This window comes from Podarcis erhardii (assembly GCF_964252035.2).
Source record: "Podarcis erhardii genome assembly, chromosome: 6".
Classification (NCBI taxonomy): Eukaryota; Metazoa; Chordata; class Lepidosauria; order Squamata; family Lacertidae; genus Podarcis; species Podarcis erhardii.
Genome location: NC_138510.1, coordinates 29,294,687 through 29,310,654, shown reverse-complemented (window position 1 = coordinate 29,310,654; position 15,968 = coordinate 29,294,687). Strand labels below are relative to the sequence as shown.

The 15,968-nt window shown below is 39.8% G+C and overlaps 1 protein-coding gene and 1 long non-coding RNA gene across 4 annotated transcripts in view; one reads left to right on the top strand and one right to left on the bottom strand.

Moving 5' to 3' along the window:
* The window catches only part of ASIP (agouti signaling protein), an 82,562-nt gene that overhangs the window by 12,154 nt on the left and 54,440 nt on the right, over positions 1 to 15,968 (top strand). The gene's annotated exons all lie outside the window — the stretch shown is intronic.
* Positions 1 to 15,968, bottom strand: part of LOC309344446 — a 78,402-nt gene that overhangs the window by 10,582 nt on the left and 51,852 nt on the right. For 2 of the 3 annotated variants that reach the window (XR_014157736.1, XR_014157737.1), the window contains one exon: positions 13,728 to 15,733. The exons of the other annotated variant lie outside the window; for it this stretch is intronic. This is a non-coding gene — a long non-coding RNA (uncharacterized lncRNA). Of the gene's footprint in view, positions 1 to 13,727; positions 15,734 to 15,968 lie in introns of those variants that run through there. 3 annotated transcript variants of the gene reach the window in all.

The window sequence follows — 15,968 nt, the reverse complement described above, 5'->3', positions numbered from 1 at the left end:
TGTTTTCCAAATGTCAAACTCCCCACAAAGTCCAAGTCCTTTGAAATGCTATTAGGAGTATAAACGGCTTCCATTTTACTATGTCATAGTTGCAACGTCCTGCAGTGCCCCCCAGGTCCAGTGCCCAGTGCAGCAGAACTGGTCACATTGCCCTAAATCCATATTATTTTAAGTGTCTTTTGTTGTGTTCCCACTACAAAAAAATAATTAATTAAGGTTCACTAGCTAATTTAAAAATAAATTAAGGTTCACTAGCTAATTTAAAAAGAAGAAGAAGAAGAAGAAGAAGAAGAAGAAGAAGAAGAAGAAGAAGAGCTTTAGAGAGCTAAATATTGGGGGGGAACCCAAACCAAAACACAAAACTTCCCATTAGTACAGGAGTGGGGAACTTTATTCAGCCCAAGGACACATTTCCACGTGTCAGTGGTGGGCAGAGACAGAGGCAAAAGTCAGCGTATAAATAAATGCAAATTTTAAAGGACTAAAGCAAATAAATGGTAGAAAATATGGAGCAGAGTCGTCTTGGCCAAATAATGCTGCAGGACGATTGCACAACAGGAGTGACACCAATGTCTGCATGTAACACCTGTGCTCAGAGAGCTGCACTAGTTGCCCATCCGCTACCAGCCAATTTCAAGGTGTTGCAATTAGCATACAAACCCATAATAACTTGAGACCGGTTTACCTACAATATCACTTTACCCCACTTGTGGTCACTTGACTACCTATTGATATCAAGCAGGTGCTTTCACTATATGTTTTAAAGTATTGTATTTTGGTTTTGATTGGGCTTGATTTTGTTTTATCTTTTTGTAAAGCACTTTGAGGTTTGTTTGGGGTATTTTTACAATCAAGTGGGTATACATTTTATGAAATAAAATTAATAAATAAATTTAATGAATTAATTAATAATAGCTAATGGGTGCTTCAGAAGCTGATTGCATGTGCCCCCTGGCCTGAATTTCTCCTTCCTGTCTTGCTTCAGGTCTTTCTTTAATAGCCTAGCAAAAGTTGGAGAAGGTTATTTTAAACGTCTTATTATTTATGAGTACTATGCAGTCCAGCTGTGTTTTGTCCCTCAGTTTTTATCAATGAGCAATTTTAAACAAATATGCATTTAAATAAATTAATACATCCAAACGACTGATCCTTACTGAAGGGTCCTCCACGCCACAGATTTTGTAAGACTCTGATTGCTAGGCATTTTGTCTTCCTGTATCTTTTCTAATTCTGCTGAAAAGCAAAGTCTTACTCGCTGAAAAGTCCTATATGCCAGAAAGTCATGTATGACAATCTAAAGGCAGAAAATGGTTCATTGGCCTAAATCTAAACAGTGAATTTCTTGTGCAAACAGCAAAGTCTGTACATTGATTTACAAGGGACCGGAAATGAATCAGGAAGCCCTGTGAAATTCACTGCAAATTAGAAGCAGGAAAGAGACGATAAACTATGCCATATTCCTTGAGTAGATGAAGTTTTGATCTGCCCTGCGACAGAGAAAGAAACTGAGATTATCTTGTGCTGGCATCCCCTCTCCTCTCAGATGAGTTAGACTGTAGGGGAGTGTCAGAGAAGCCTGATGGATTCAATGTGCAGGCAGTATTTTGATTCTACTCATTTATTGTACTGGGCTTGATTTCCCCCCCCCCCCCGCGCGCTCTTTCCCTCCTCCCTCCTCCCCCGTCTCCCCCCCCCCTTTTCAATAGGCATTTGTGCCAAAAAAAAATCCCCTCTTGCTATGAACCTACAACTTCTTAAAGGGGAAAGCTAATCCAGATAACTAGGGAGAATCTGGAACTTTTTGTTTCCCAAGGTAGAATAAATAGAGGCACATTCTTTTCAGGTAGGAGCCAAAATCACATTTTTTCCCCTGAATAACAAATAAAATTCTGTTTCTCTCATGTACCCTTTACTAACATCTCCCTGCCTTTTTTCTGTCCCGCTCAGATTTGTACTGCTTTACTTCTCGAGGTTTCAAATGCACCTCTTTCCTATGGGTTTCTGCTTCTATAATTGCAAATGTGCTTTGTCAGACTCTTCTAAGAACTGCAAACTGGCTGCAATAGGTGCGTGTGAAAATTCAGTGTTATGCTCATGCAGCATACTTGTAAGTCCCCCCCCCCCTTTCAGGGTCAAACTTCTTGCAAAGAATGACACTCCCAACACCTTTGAGTAGTCATGTATTTATACTATTATGGTTGTTGACTGACTGACCACCCTACCGTTCACAGACAGTTTTCAGTTTGAATTTGTGAGAGTTAGAGGGGAGGGGAGTGAGTGGACAATGCTAAAGCCCTATGAAGCTGTGGGGCTGCCTGTCTGTAGGAATCTGCTGACTGTTGAGGGAAGGTCTATTTGCTTCTAAGATACTCTGCTCTGCAAAGACACCCTAAGGCTCTCATCAAAAGTAAATTAAATGCTGCTCTGTAGCACTGTTGCTTGAATTTTCGAAGTGCCTAATTATGCTTTCAAGTACCTTTATTGGCTTAGAGAGGTTTGGCTATTGTACTATGCTTTTTTCTTGTTGTGATAGCTTTTTAAATGCATACATTTGCTCCTGATATATTTGTCGTTAGTTCTGTGCCTCTGTAACATGCTCCGTTATTACATTTACCGAACAAGAATACACTATAGCTGACTTGGGAGGAACAGATCCTCTTTTTAATCCCAACAATGCTTTTGATACTAATTTAAATGAATGCTGTATTTTTTTCTCTCATTCATGTTTGAATTTGCATGAATTAAGTTATAATGTATTTTCAAATGCTTTGTTTTAGGAGTAACCCACTGGCTTTCTATATACAATTTTAATACAATAATGTGCATCTTTGTATGAATTCGATTCTAAAACTTATTTACTTGGAAGAAACTTTCATTGATTTCAACTGAATTTACTTACAAGTCAGGGTGCATAACATTTCAACTTACAATAAAAAAGGCATGGAGATAAGGCATTAAATTGTTGTACGTGTATATATATATTTTAAACCACGTGTTTTTTAATTTGTTTAAAGATTTTCAGAAATAGCTCATTGAATTGTGTGGCATAAATGTGCTTTGAAACTGTGATTATTTCCCACAAAGAATGTGCCAGGTTATAGGTTTATCAGCAATGTCTGGACAATGGAAATGCTTACCATATGGAAAATAAAAAAAATTCTCCTTGTAGGCATATTTCAATTCATAGCACCCAGCAAGAAAGAATTGTATCTGTTTCCCCCCCAATAAAATTATTATAGAACTTGCACACATATCATTCAAATGCTGATTATTATGAATGAGTCCATAATGATCTCTGAGATATTGAAAATTCTCCTTGTCATACAAAGTGCTCAGAACCGATCAGAGAGACAATGGGTCTAACAACCTGGTATGCTTTTCAAGCTTGCACAGAACAAATAAGGCAATTACCAGTAAATTTCAAACTTTTAGTTCTGTAACTATTACTTATTGAACTTTTAACACATCAGGACTTGATCCTAAATTGATATGGTGTAAAAATAATAATAAAGAATTAAGTACATTTCAAATTAATTTTAAATATTATAACGAATTGCATTTATTTTCATTACAGTATGTTAAATTCTGGTGTTCATTTAATTTATAATTGTATTTTTTATATGTGGAGATTAATAAGAACAAACTTATAAAAACAAATGTGTAATGCAACCCTGTGCATTTTTAACCAGCCGTCCCACTGTGTTCAATAGGGCTTATGGTCAGGAAAGTATGAATAGGATTTCAGGGTTAAAATAGTTTTACATGATGATAAATAACATCAAATGAACACAAGTACTGTGGTCCATAGCTTCTTGTGTAAATGATGCTACTTAAAATTCATGTTTACAGATTCTGGTGCCACTCAGATACAGTTGCTAGAATCAACAGGAAGGCATAAAACTGTTTTACTATTCTCTCTGTGTGTATCTAATATTTTACTATTCTCTCTGTGTGTATCTGAAGAAGTGTGCATGCACACGAAAGCTCATACCAAGAACTGACTTAGTTGGTCTTTAAGGTGCTACTGGAAGGAATTTTTTGTTTTGACTATGGCAGACCAACACGGCTACCCATCTGTAACTATTCTCTCTGTGTTGAAGTAAGCCACACACAAGTGGGTACCATGCCCTAAATTGTACAGGAGTGTTTGTGTTTATCTTTCCAAGATCTTAAAACATTTTATATACAAGCTACTGTACATTTCTCATAAAAATGCATTAGAAAGGAACCAAAGCCTTTTCTTTCAAATTAACAAAATGACTGTCCTGTACTTCTGCATCTTCTAATTTTTTTTAAATCCCACATACAAAATAAAATACATGGAGCAATCAAAACATTGTGTGCCTGGCACAGATCAAAATTATTTCAGTATTTTAAAAATAATGATAATTTATGTTAATAAAAACCTATGTGAAATTTTAGTTCTACCCCCGCCTGCCAACTATAAGCCCAAAAAATTTCACCAGGTTTACATATGGTAATTTAAGACCCTAGGGTGGTCTTCCCTTAACCCGGCTGTGATGGTTCTAGGGGTTGCTCGTGCATAAATCGGTGCCACACCTGGCTGGGTTGCCTGAGTGAACCTTTTCTGTCCGGACAGCCACTCACCCGTGGCTGTCTCAATCGCTGGCAGAATCCATCAGTGGGCGTTTCTTGAACTTCTTCCAGCAAAGAAGCTCTTTGACGCCTAATCTCCACCTATTCTCCCTGCGCGGAAGCCTTCTGCGCAAGGAGGGTGTGGGCAGCGGAGGACCCGTGCTCTCCCCGCTGGTCCCCGGCAAGGAGTCGGGGGACCACCTCGCTGACTCCCCCATCTGCCCCCCTTCTCCACTGGTGCTACGCTGATTTCCTTCCCCAGAAGATGGGCTGCTTCTCCCCATCCCGGGACGCTCTCCAGAATCCCTCTGGAGCCCTCCCTCTCCCTCTGGCTCCGATGGCAGTTCCCTGACACCGGCCTAAACCATAGATTGGACCCACTGAAATAAATGGATTTAAGTTAGTTATGCTTTAACAAGTCCATTTATTTCAGTTGTACTGATACTGAAAGAGAAGGCAAAGCTTTTGTTGCAATACTATTTCTATTTTTATTTAAGTTAGAATGAATGTGCGATTCTGAGAAAAAATAAAGGAACTAAAATTATTTTGTAGACTGAATATTGTTTTTTGAAAAGGCAAATGGATTCACAGTAGTTGATAAACAAGATTCTCAGATAGGTTTTAATGAAATGTTCATCATACTCTTCCATATGTTAATTTTGTTTGAGTGGGAAGCTATTTTTTCTTGTTTCCTCTGCCTTTTACAAAATAATAATTTTTGTAGAAGAAAATTATGTTCTACTGGAACACAGATGAAATTCTGACATTGTGTTTCATGGAAATATTAGCCATAGCTGTTTTTATATTCTGTTTATATTGCAATGTTATCATTTAGAAAATATATGCCCAGTGCTTTTTTTCTGGGGGTACACAGGGGTACACATACCCCTAAACATTTTGTGACTCTAACGGAAGAACTTAAAAATTTTAAAAATTTTAGTTTCTTCTCTAGGACGGTGAATCATCAGTTCCATTGCTACCCCAATGGTGACCTCATTTCCTGTCATGGTGTTCCTGTCAATATTGATTTTCTTGAGTCAAAATGAGAGTACTCCTAAACATTTTTTTAAAAGAAAAAAATCACTGCTTATGCCCCATGCTTCTAATGTATTTGGAACCCACAGAGTGGCATAGAACTTTTTAAGAATAACTATACTCTCGTTCTTTTTCTTTTTTTAAGGATAGCATTGTTAAAATGCAGCTTTTTATGCAACTCAAGGACCAAATGACACATGTCATAGATGTTTCTGATGATATCTCCAAACTTTTTCTTAAGAGCAGCTATAGGGAAAGGGGGGTAAATTTGATCATAGCAGTAGCACTAGATCAGGGGTCAGCAAACTTTTTCAGCAGGGGGCCGGTCCAGTGTCCCTCAGACCTTGTGTGGAGGCTGGACTATGTTTTGAAAAATAATAATGAACGAATTCCTATGCCCCACAAATAACCCAGAGATGTATTTTAAATAAAAGCACACATTCGACTCATGTAAAAACACACTGATTCCCAGACCATCTGTGGGCCAGATTTAGAAGGCAATTGGGCTGGATCCGGCCCCCAGGCACTAGATGAAGAGGTAATCTTTCCCCCATACTGTTACCCCAATCAAAACCTGTGCCGTTAGCCTTCGGTAATACAGGGACCCAGATTTAGCTGCCACATGGGTCCTTTGATTTAGATCAGGAAATAGCATGGGGTAATCAGTTGGTAGGCCCTTTCCCAATGGTACTGCTTCCATCAAATTTTCTTCCAGAACCGTAGCTTTAAAAACCAAACAAACACCTGGAGAGTCCATTATAGCTTGGACCTTAGTTGAACAAAGACACAGAGACGTCACCCCTGTCAAAGAGCTGTATCAGCACTCCCGCCAGAAAAAAGTACTTTGTGCCTTTGTGCCACAGTGCGAGAGAGATGGGAAGACTCTGGCATTCTGTACATTTTTCAGACTGGGCTGAAATCTTCCTTGTGGTTGGCTAACTATACACGGAATATATACAGAGCAATAAAGACCGTGTGCAATTTATTTTAGAGACTTGGTTAGTAACATTTAAAAGTCAAAGTACGTATTTTGGGTTTCACATTAACAACTTCCTTGTAGAATTGTTTAATAAGTGGATGTAATTTTACGTAATATTGCCCAAGTCATGCAAACATACAAACTAATGTCATTTTTGAAGTTCCCTATATATGTTCTCAGAACAGATCTGCCTCATCAAGGGAAAAGAAAGTATGATGAAATTGAGAATATTAGTACTGATGTTTTAAAGAGGAGCATACAGCTTTTTCTCCTGTTTTTCAGCAGTGGCAAATTTGATTTATAGAATCAAAGATCTGAGTTATTTGGGAAGAACGTTTCTTTTCTCTTTATATGTTCTGTGCTCCTGGACTTTCTATGTAATGATAACTGTGATGTTGCTAAATAAATATCAGATGGAGAGCAATTTTGTTTTCTCACCTACCAAAATTCTGTAACACAATATACACATAACTGAAGGAGATTTGTGAAAGCTTTAAACCCCCCCCCAAAAAAAACCCACCAGCCCCGTTTAAGTATACAAGCGCATGGGGTCTGTGATCATAAATAATTGTTTCTAGTTCAGAATTTTGACATTTACAGCTTTCCCCATTGAGGATCCATTTCACTTTTTGCTAGAAAAGCTTAGAACTGTATCTATAAATCTCTTGTGTTCTTTTGAAACTGTATCCATTAACAATTTCACATTCACTGGAAGGCAAGAAAAGCCCTGCTGGGTTAAATCAAAGGCCTATCCGGTCCAACATTCTGTTCCCTCAAAAGGCAACCAGATGCCCAAAGGAAGCCCACAAGGAAGATATGAGTGTAATGGATGTAGGTCCCTCCTGAACTGGGTCATGGGATTGGTATACTGGTATTGTATTAAGTGGATCCAGTCCTACTGTTGTAAGCCAAAAATGGCTTATCTCCTGAGTTTATGCCAATAAAAACTCAGAAACGTGAGGAGTTAAGAGTCCAACGTTTATTGCAAAAGCAATAGGTTACAGTAGGATTGTTCCGCAAAACTGCAACCACGCCCAGTGGTTCAGGCAGTGGTATTTATAAAGTTTCAAACAAAGCATTTCAATTTTCACCAATCATGTACATCATGCCCTCGTTTAAACATGTGCAATAAGCACTAGCAATTTTGCTGATTCAGTGAGGTTACCGGATCTGTTACAATTTGTTAGTGTGCATGTTGGGAACCTGTGTTACATGTATCCATTTGCACCATGTAGCAACTTATGTTCTAGCTTTGAGCTATATCTTTGTGATTCATGTATTAGCTGTATTTCTGCCCCAGTTGGGGCTGAGTGTGGACAGCAACCAACACTAACCACAAACTGCAGCTAAGGTTTGTTAATGCATGTCATGGGAACAAGACCATTATATACTTTCATTTCTAAAAAGGCTTTTTACTTCAACAACGGCTCAACTTAACAGTCATCGGGTAAGAGAAGTGGTCTTTTTAAGGATCAGTAACTAGTTAAAGAACAGGAAGTGGATGATGGTAATAATTATACCATCTTTGCAGTGGAGGATACAGCAGGGTCCCAGAAACATCCGTATTGGGACTGGTGCTATTTGATGTATTCAAAAGTGATCTATAGTAACAGATGTGCTGTGAAGTGGCTAAGTTTCTAAATTATACTTCCAAATTATTCACGGTAAAGAAAAAGAACCTCTTCAAACCGGAAAACAAAAATAAACAAAACAAAGCAGGAAAAAACCAAAATGGTAAATCAGATTCAATGTTAATGAAACAGATGAGGGTAAAAATTCCTCACTTCACATTGACACTGATGTTGCCTAATTCGGCAGTGACTAAACAGGAAAGAGAATAGCTTGGTGGGAAGAACAGCTCTGTGTGTGGCAGGACAGCAGTGAAAAGGGAAATTTCCATTTGGGGGATTATTAGGAAATAGAGCAAAAATAAAATAGTATTGTGATCCCTTTATGGTCTATGGTTCAGCTGCATTTGAAATAATGTGAATACAGTTCTGGTTGCTCCATCTATAAAAAAAGAAAAGTTGGAACAGGTGCAGAAAAGAACAGTCAAAATGATTAAGTGGTCAGAGCAATTTCCATACAAGGAAAGGCTAAGTCAGGCTTTGCCAACCTGGTGCCCTCCAGATGTTGTTGAGATACACCTCCCATCATTCCCAGCCAGCACCAAGTTGGTGAATACTGAACTAAAGTTCGGAGGCTTTTTACTGTAGAAGACAAACAACTAAAGAGGGGCATTACAAAATGTGAATAAAAAGTTTGGCCTGCTTTTTCAGGGCTCTTGGTTGTGTAACAACAGCCCCTATACTAGCCTAAAAATGGATGTGCACAGGGTGGGGCCTGCCACTGCCATCCTACTGCACAGTGCTTTGTTTATAGGGGGGGGAAGGTGCCACTACTCTGGGCAGTTGCCCTGGACACAAAAATTCCTTGGGGCCAGGAAAAACAATTACATGTAAAACAATTACATGTTTTTCTGGAACGTCATTAAGATCTTGGTATATCATTATTGCATAATGTATGATAATTAATTGACTTGCTACAACACCATACCTTTTTCTGTACTCTCAGTACCTGACTGTGTACCACTGGGTCAAACTGTCCAACATTCTGCTGGGACACAGGCTTGCGCCTCCTTCCCCAAGCCCAGCTTAAGGGAAGAAGGTGTGATGCTTTGATGGGATCAAAGAGCCCTCCCGCCTTCTCCCCCCCCCCCAAAAAAGGTGGTGGTACTCTGTAATGTCACATACTGCCAGAAAACAAGCACTGCTGCTGCCTCTTATGTGTTCAGTTTACAATGCTTGAATATGTAAAAGGGCCACAAACAAATGCATTGGTGAAGAGGCGGCACGTGGACAGCTACAGAAGCCAATGCTCCTAGAAGCCATCTTCTCTTCTAGGTGTCACAGTGTGGTGCCTGAAATTTAAAGCACCAGCTGGTAAGCCCAGTTTGTTCAAAGGCTTTCTAGAAGAAGTAGAGATCTGGGACTCAGCTACATTAGTCAAAAAACAGCGTTTTAAATGTGTTTTAGATTTTTTTTCATTTTTAAAGACTCTCCCTCCCCACATGTTTCCAATAGAAAATCTGATTGGGGGTGTGTGAAAAAAAATTCTCTTTTATAATACAAAATGTTTTTTAAAATCACAATTTTCTATCTAAGATAGAATCATAGAATCATAGAATCATAGAGTTGGAAGAGACCACAAGGGCCATCGAGTCCAACCCCCTGCCAAGCAGGAAACACCATCAGAGCACTCCTGACATATGGTTGTCAAGATGGCCTACAACATTCAATAATGATAATTCTGACATATAAAATAGCCATAATCAAGGTATGTCCCTGCACTTAGTGAGGGATGGCATCTTAATGAGGCCCATATACAGGACATTTGTTGCTTATGTATTGCATACATCTCAATTTCCCCAAAAACCTCCTTTTTACCAGGGAGGGGAGAGGAAAAAATGTTTATTCCCTACAGCCTCAAAATGTCCAGAAATCTGACATCTCTAAGATGGAGGTGCTTTTGGTTAATGGCACTGAAACCTTCAAACCATGTGGCAGCTCCTACTTCACTAAGAAGCTCTGGTCCTGATTTCTGTCCGTGACAGAGTGATAAAACTAAAAAGGAATTATGTCAGTTTTGGAAGGAGTTAAGTGTGAAGTTCCTGGGCTACTCAATCCCATCAACTAATGGCAGCAGCATATGTCTTTATTGCAGTTCATTGACTGACATTCATGCATTAGGCATGGATGCCTGCAAGGGAAAGCCTACGAATGTAGACCTGTATAGTTGTGCATTGTAGATCAGGAGGATCCCAGGGCCCAAACATGAGACCTAGGGGTGGCCCCCCAGTGATGTAATTAAGCATGGCACACCAAGCATTAACCACAGTTACTGAGAGCATGTCATTCAAGTAAAAAACCAAAGTCTAACAAATGAGCAAATATGTCACTGGTTGTAAATTAAGATAGAAACCATAGCTAAAGGCATTGCTCCTGTGCTTGCTGTGAACTGCTCTTGTGAACAGCCAATGCAAATGACACAACTGCCAGTCAGTACGGTATGCATTTAATTTCCTTCTAATCTCACATTCTACAGCTGCCCTGTCCCCCAAGACAGCACTTTCCAAACATCTGCTTTATACACAGGCACAATATTTTCCACAAACTCTGTGTTTCAGACATGTGGGAGTGGGGAACTACTAGGTTATCATTAGCACATGCCCATTTTATGAATTAATGTAGCTGTGAATCAATATAGCTTCTGTCGATCAATATATCAATTCAGATTTTAGCTTGGAAAGCAAACTCTGCCATTTTTCTTAAACACCTCCCCTTCCACACTCCATTCTTTCCAATATCCAAATTGATTTCTTGTGCACACTCCTAGGGTTCCCAAGTGGATTATTGGGAGGGGCTGCCCTTGAGGTGGAAAGAGGGGAGGGAACACACTGGAATGGGGCAAACACACTAGAATGAGATTGGGATCTTGGCAGCTTTTTCTGTTCCTCCGTCTCCAAGGCAGCCCCCACCCCACCTACTTCTCTCTGAAATGATCTATCTAGTCTCTACACCACTTCGAATGAAAATAATAAATGCCTCCTCCTCCACTCCAGCTTTTCAGCACTAGTCTCCCTCAGTTGGTATTCGGCCTCACCTCCTCAAACTCGCTCAGGGAGAACAAAGGGCCATCAATGAGTTGCTGTGGGTGGCAGAAGCAGCAGGACTTGGTTCCTGCTCCTGCTGTGCTCTGCTTACTTCTGCAGCCCCACATCTTGTGCCAGGTGTGCATGCATACTCATAACCTAGACTCTTGAGCACAGCCTAGTCCTTTTTCATCCTCTGTGCTCCTTCCCACCACTGAGGCCTGGAGACAGAGGCTAATTGGGAAAGTAGAGAAGGGCAGACCCCCCCCCCCCCCAGTGCATCTACACAATCATTTACAGAGATGGAGGTTAATTGGGACGGGGAGGGGAGGAAAGGGCAGGCCCCTTCCCTTGAAAGTATATGCAATATTTTTCAGCCAGCTCCTGCTGGCCTGAAGCTTCCAAGTTGCATGCAGTCTTCTTGATTAATTGTTGTTGTTGTTGTTGTTGCCACTTTGGTCCACCTGGAGATTCAAGCCCTTCACCTGCCACCTGGGGTGTGGGGTTAGGCAAACCTGGAGACTCCAGGTCAGCCTGCCTGTCTGGTAATTCTAGTGCATTGATTTCCATTAGGAATAGGGCCTTTATGGTAGTGGCACTCCATTAAGGCATTAGCTTTCCATGTATTTTCCAAACTCCTACAATCAGGTTTACAGAATGCACATACAGCCTATATCCATACAGGTCTATGCAAGTAGGCCAACAGCTAACCTATTACATGCAAACTAAGGATTTGTTTTGTTTTGTTTTGTTTTGTTTTACTGCAGCTATAATGTTTGCCTGAACTACTTTATATCAATACTGCACATATTAAAACCTAGAAATAACCATCCATTAATAATTCCTGAAAACTATTATGTCGTTCAATTGTTGGTGACTGTTAGCAGTTTTTGATGCCTTTAATTCTTTCAGTCATATTTATTCCATAAACATTTTGTGCTTTTCCTATGAAATTATGCCATTCAGATACACAATATTTTTATTGCACTTACAATTGGATTTTCTTTGAGATATTTCTCTGTGATTTTGTATGTGTTTGCATACTTTCAATAACTGGAATATGTAGGAAAGGGGTTGATGTGGGGACCCAACTTGGACTTAAACAATTCTAAGCCTTTTGATGATTTTCCACATTGCATCTCCCATGAAACTGAACAATGTGTAATTATAGTAACACAACATGTGTTCATATTTTGTGGGCATGATCTGTTTTGGTTCTCCAATTTTGAACTCTCACTCTTATAACATATATGTAACAGAATAAAAGATGCCTGAATTAAATATATGGAGGGAAACATCTCAAGCAATTCTTCACTTCTGGAAAAGGTTAGCATATTCAACCCTTTAAATTGCTAAAAACTATTCCATTAATTAATTTTGGCTGCTGCCCAAACTTGCAGAATTGGTGCATTCTTCCTTGTGGAAACCAGATATTTTGTTCAGTTTAGCCTGATGCTGCAAGCCTATACTTACTTAGAACTGAGTCAGCTCCCTTAACTCCAATGGGACATACAGCACAAGCCCATTGTGTCTATTCAGCAGTGAATCGGATTGAGTCCAATGGGATTTACTTCCTGGTATTTATTGGATTGCAACCTTACTTCTGCGCAAACATGCATCAATAAACTTGTTTGTCACTCATTCCCTCTTCTAGGAGCTATGGGAACTGCAGTTTGGATGAAAGGGATCTCAGGATTTCTGAGAATTCCTCACCAAACCACAATTCCTATAATTTTTGAGGGGGGAGCCATGTCAGTTACAGAATTTAATCCAAATTTGCAACAGCGACTGGATATGTTTCTGCAGCGCAAATGTAGTGGCAGAATGGTAGTATAGGCAACTGGTTCTGAGCCTGTGCAATTAGCAATGAGAAATTACCACCCCAGGACTCTTTTTAAAATGAATGCATTCATGAAACATGCCTTTTTTCAAATGTAAGTATAGCTTGTGAGAATACATCTGGGGTTTCCTTTGAAAGAAAAGATGTTCTTCTGCTGACTGCCTTATATTGAATCAGACCATTGGTCCCTCCAGTTTTGTATTGGCAGGTTTTAGGCAACAATTCCAAGGTCTTAGGCAGGGAGACATCAGGGACCTTCTGAATGCAAAACAGATGCTCTACTCCCAGGCAAGAATGTGTAGGATTGATCGTTTTATCTGGATGGAGTTTCCTGTGGCGGCATGTTCTTGTTTACGATAATAAAGTCATTGTGCAGCTTCCTGACCATTGAGTCTTCTAAGCCTTTGTGACAGAAAGGATTTTTTTTTGATGGAGGAGCATTCTGTCATATAAGCCTCACCTTGTGGGACTTCTCACCACCTCACAGAACTAAGCCTTTGTGACAAGCCAGTAATCAAACCCAAGATCACAGCTTGTCTAACAGACAACTATTTTAGGCAGTCATGGCCTCACAATTAACCTTGCTCTTTATGGACCCTCTCTGCACTCCAGGCTAAGCAGTGAAGTATGGCTCTCGGTATATTGCTGAAATGGTGCTTCTTCAGTAAGGGAGTTTATTTAAAACAGAAAGATCTTGGAAGGCTTTGCAAAGCAGTGCAAATGGTCAATTCATACCACTGAGCTACACTGCTGTGAGTGTAGATTGAAGCAATTAGTATGGAATTTAGCGTGTTGGTTGTGTGATCACTCCAGCACATCTTGAAAGTAAAATTCAGCACATGAAAGCAATCCAGCCCAACACCTGCCTCAGCACATACAGCAATAACATTAAAATTGTGTGTTTTTTAAATAAATAAATAAATTTCCCGGCAGCACCCTTGTATCTTCAATATGTAGACATCTTGCAGGAGAAGCTTTTTCTAAAACAAAGGTAGGGGACCTGTGACCCTCCCAACATTGCTGAACTACAACTCCCATCATCCCTGACCCTCGACCATGCTGCCTGGGTCAGATGGGTGCTGGAGTCCAAAAACATTAGAAAGGCCACAAGTTTCCCAGCCCTAACATGAGGCAGCGTTGAGAACAGCTTCATTGACTGACTTTTCCTGTTTCATGTAGCGGTTAAAGTACAAAAGCACACACACACCTTGTGACAGCTACATGGCAGGCAGACATTTCTGAAATTAAAGTGGTATTTTTTTCCCCGTCATCAAATCTATTTGATGGAGAAGCACATTACATTTTTGCCTGTCATACAGCTGTGAAAGGTGTGAGGTGGCATGCATGATGCACATTTTCAACGCTTAACAATTTCACTCTCTGAATAGGATTGAAAGATTCTTTTCCTGATAGGTTTCCTCTGCCTTCAACGACTTCACATCACACAGGTGCTTGCAGGAGCTGCCTGGACAGGGGCCACAGACCTTTCCACACTTCCCTTTTATAGTGGTGTTGTTGCTGTTTGATCTGATGTTTTAAAGAGTGAATTTGGGGCTGAGTGTCTGCACCTTTGGTCACACATTGCGACTGCTTTTCTCTCTTCCACACTACTGGCAACCCTGCACAGATTGGGACCTCAGTACCTAACAGAATACTTCCTCCTGACCTAGGCATACCTTCAGGTCATCAACAGGCACCCTTTTCAATGTGCACCCTCCTATTATTATTATTATTATTATTATTATTATTATTATTATTATTTGCTTGTTACTTAAGGTCGCCAAGCAACTTGCATTAAAAATATAAGTACATTAAACTATTGAAAAAGAAAAGAAGAAGAAACATGCAAAACATTAACTTTTTTATAACTACTGTTTGGAGGATGGCAGGGCTTTTTTTGTTGTAGCCCCCTAGCTGTGACATGTTCTGCCTAGCAAATCGTACCTGGTGCCCACATTGTTATCTTTTTCAGATGAGGACTTTTCTTTTCTCTCAGTTCTGATTTTAAGACCCCGCAGCATGGTTGGCAGTTAGGTTCTATGCTGCTGTATGTGCTTCTTTGGGGGCTGATTTTGTATTTGGTTTTTCAGGCTGCTTGTCTTTAACCTTATTGTGGTTTTGGTGTAGTGTGCAGTGTATTATAGTCTGGTTTTATTGCAGCATGTTTTTATATTTTATTCTTTGTATTCTTTATTATGCCTGGATAATTTATTTTATGGGGTGCCTCATAAATATAATAATTAGATAAATATACCTCTTCTGTGTTTATTTTATGCTGCAAGTCCACCTGGAAGTGCTTTGCCATAAGTGGCAAGATATAAATAGAATAATAATAGTAGTAATAGTAATAGATCTTGCCAAAATTGCAAGACACTAGGGGTTAATTTCTAACATACACGGTGCATACACCAGGAAGGAAAGAAGGAAGCTGTCAGAAAATATCAATAAAGATACTGGCTCATATCCTAAGATGTTAACAAGGCAAAAGATGGAAGGAACGTCTCCCATACCTCACTTCCCTCTGCCTTCACCTGAGTAAAAGCCATACCTCAGTGGTGGAGCATCTGCTTTGCATGCAGAAGGTTAGAGGTTCGATTTCCATCACTTCAAGGTAGGGCTGGGAATGTTCCATCTGAAACCCTGGAGAGCTAATTTCAGTCAATGCAAGCAATATGGAACTAGAGGGATCAATGGCCTCAATATAAGGTAGCACCCTATGTCCTAATTAGGGTTGCCATATTTTGAAGAGCAAAAAAGAGGACACATTTGCTGACTTCTACTTTTATGGATCGCTATGACAACTCTACCCAGGAAAAAGAGGACACATGGCAACACTACATGGTACTCATGAGATGGTTTGTAGGAGG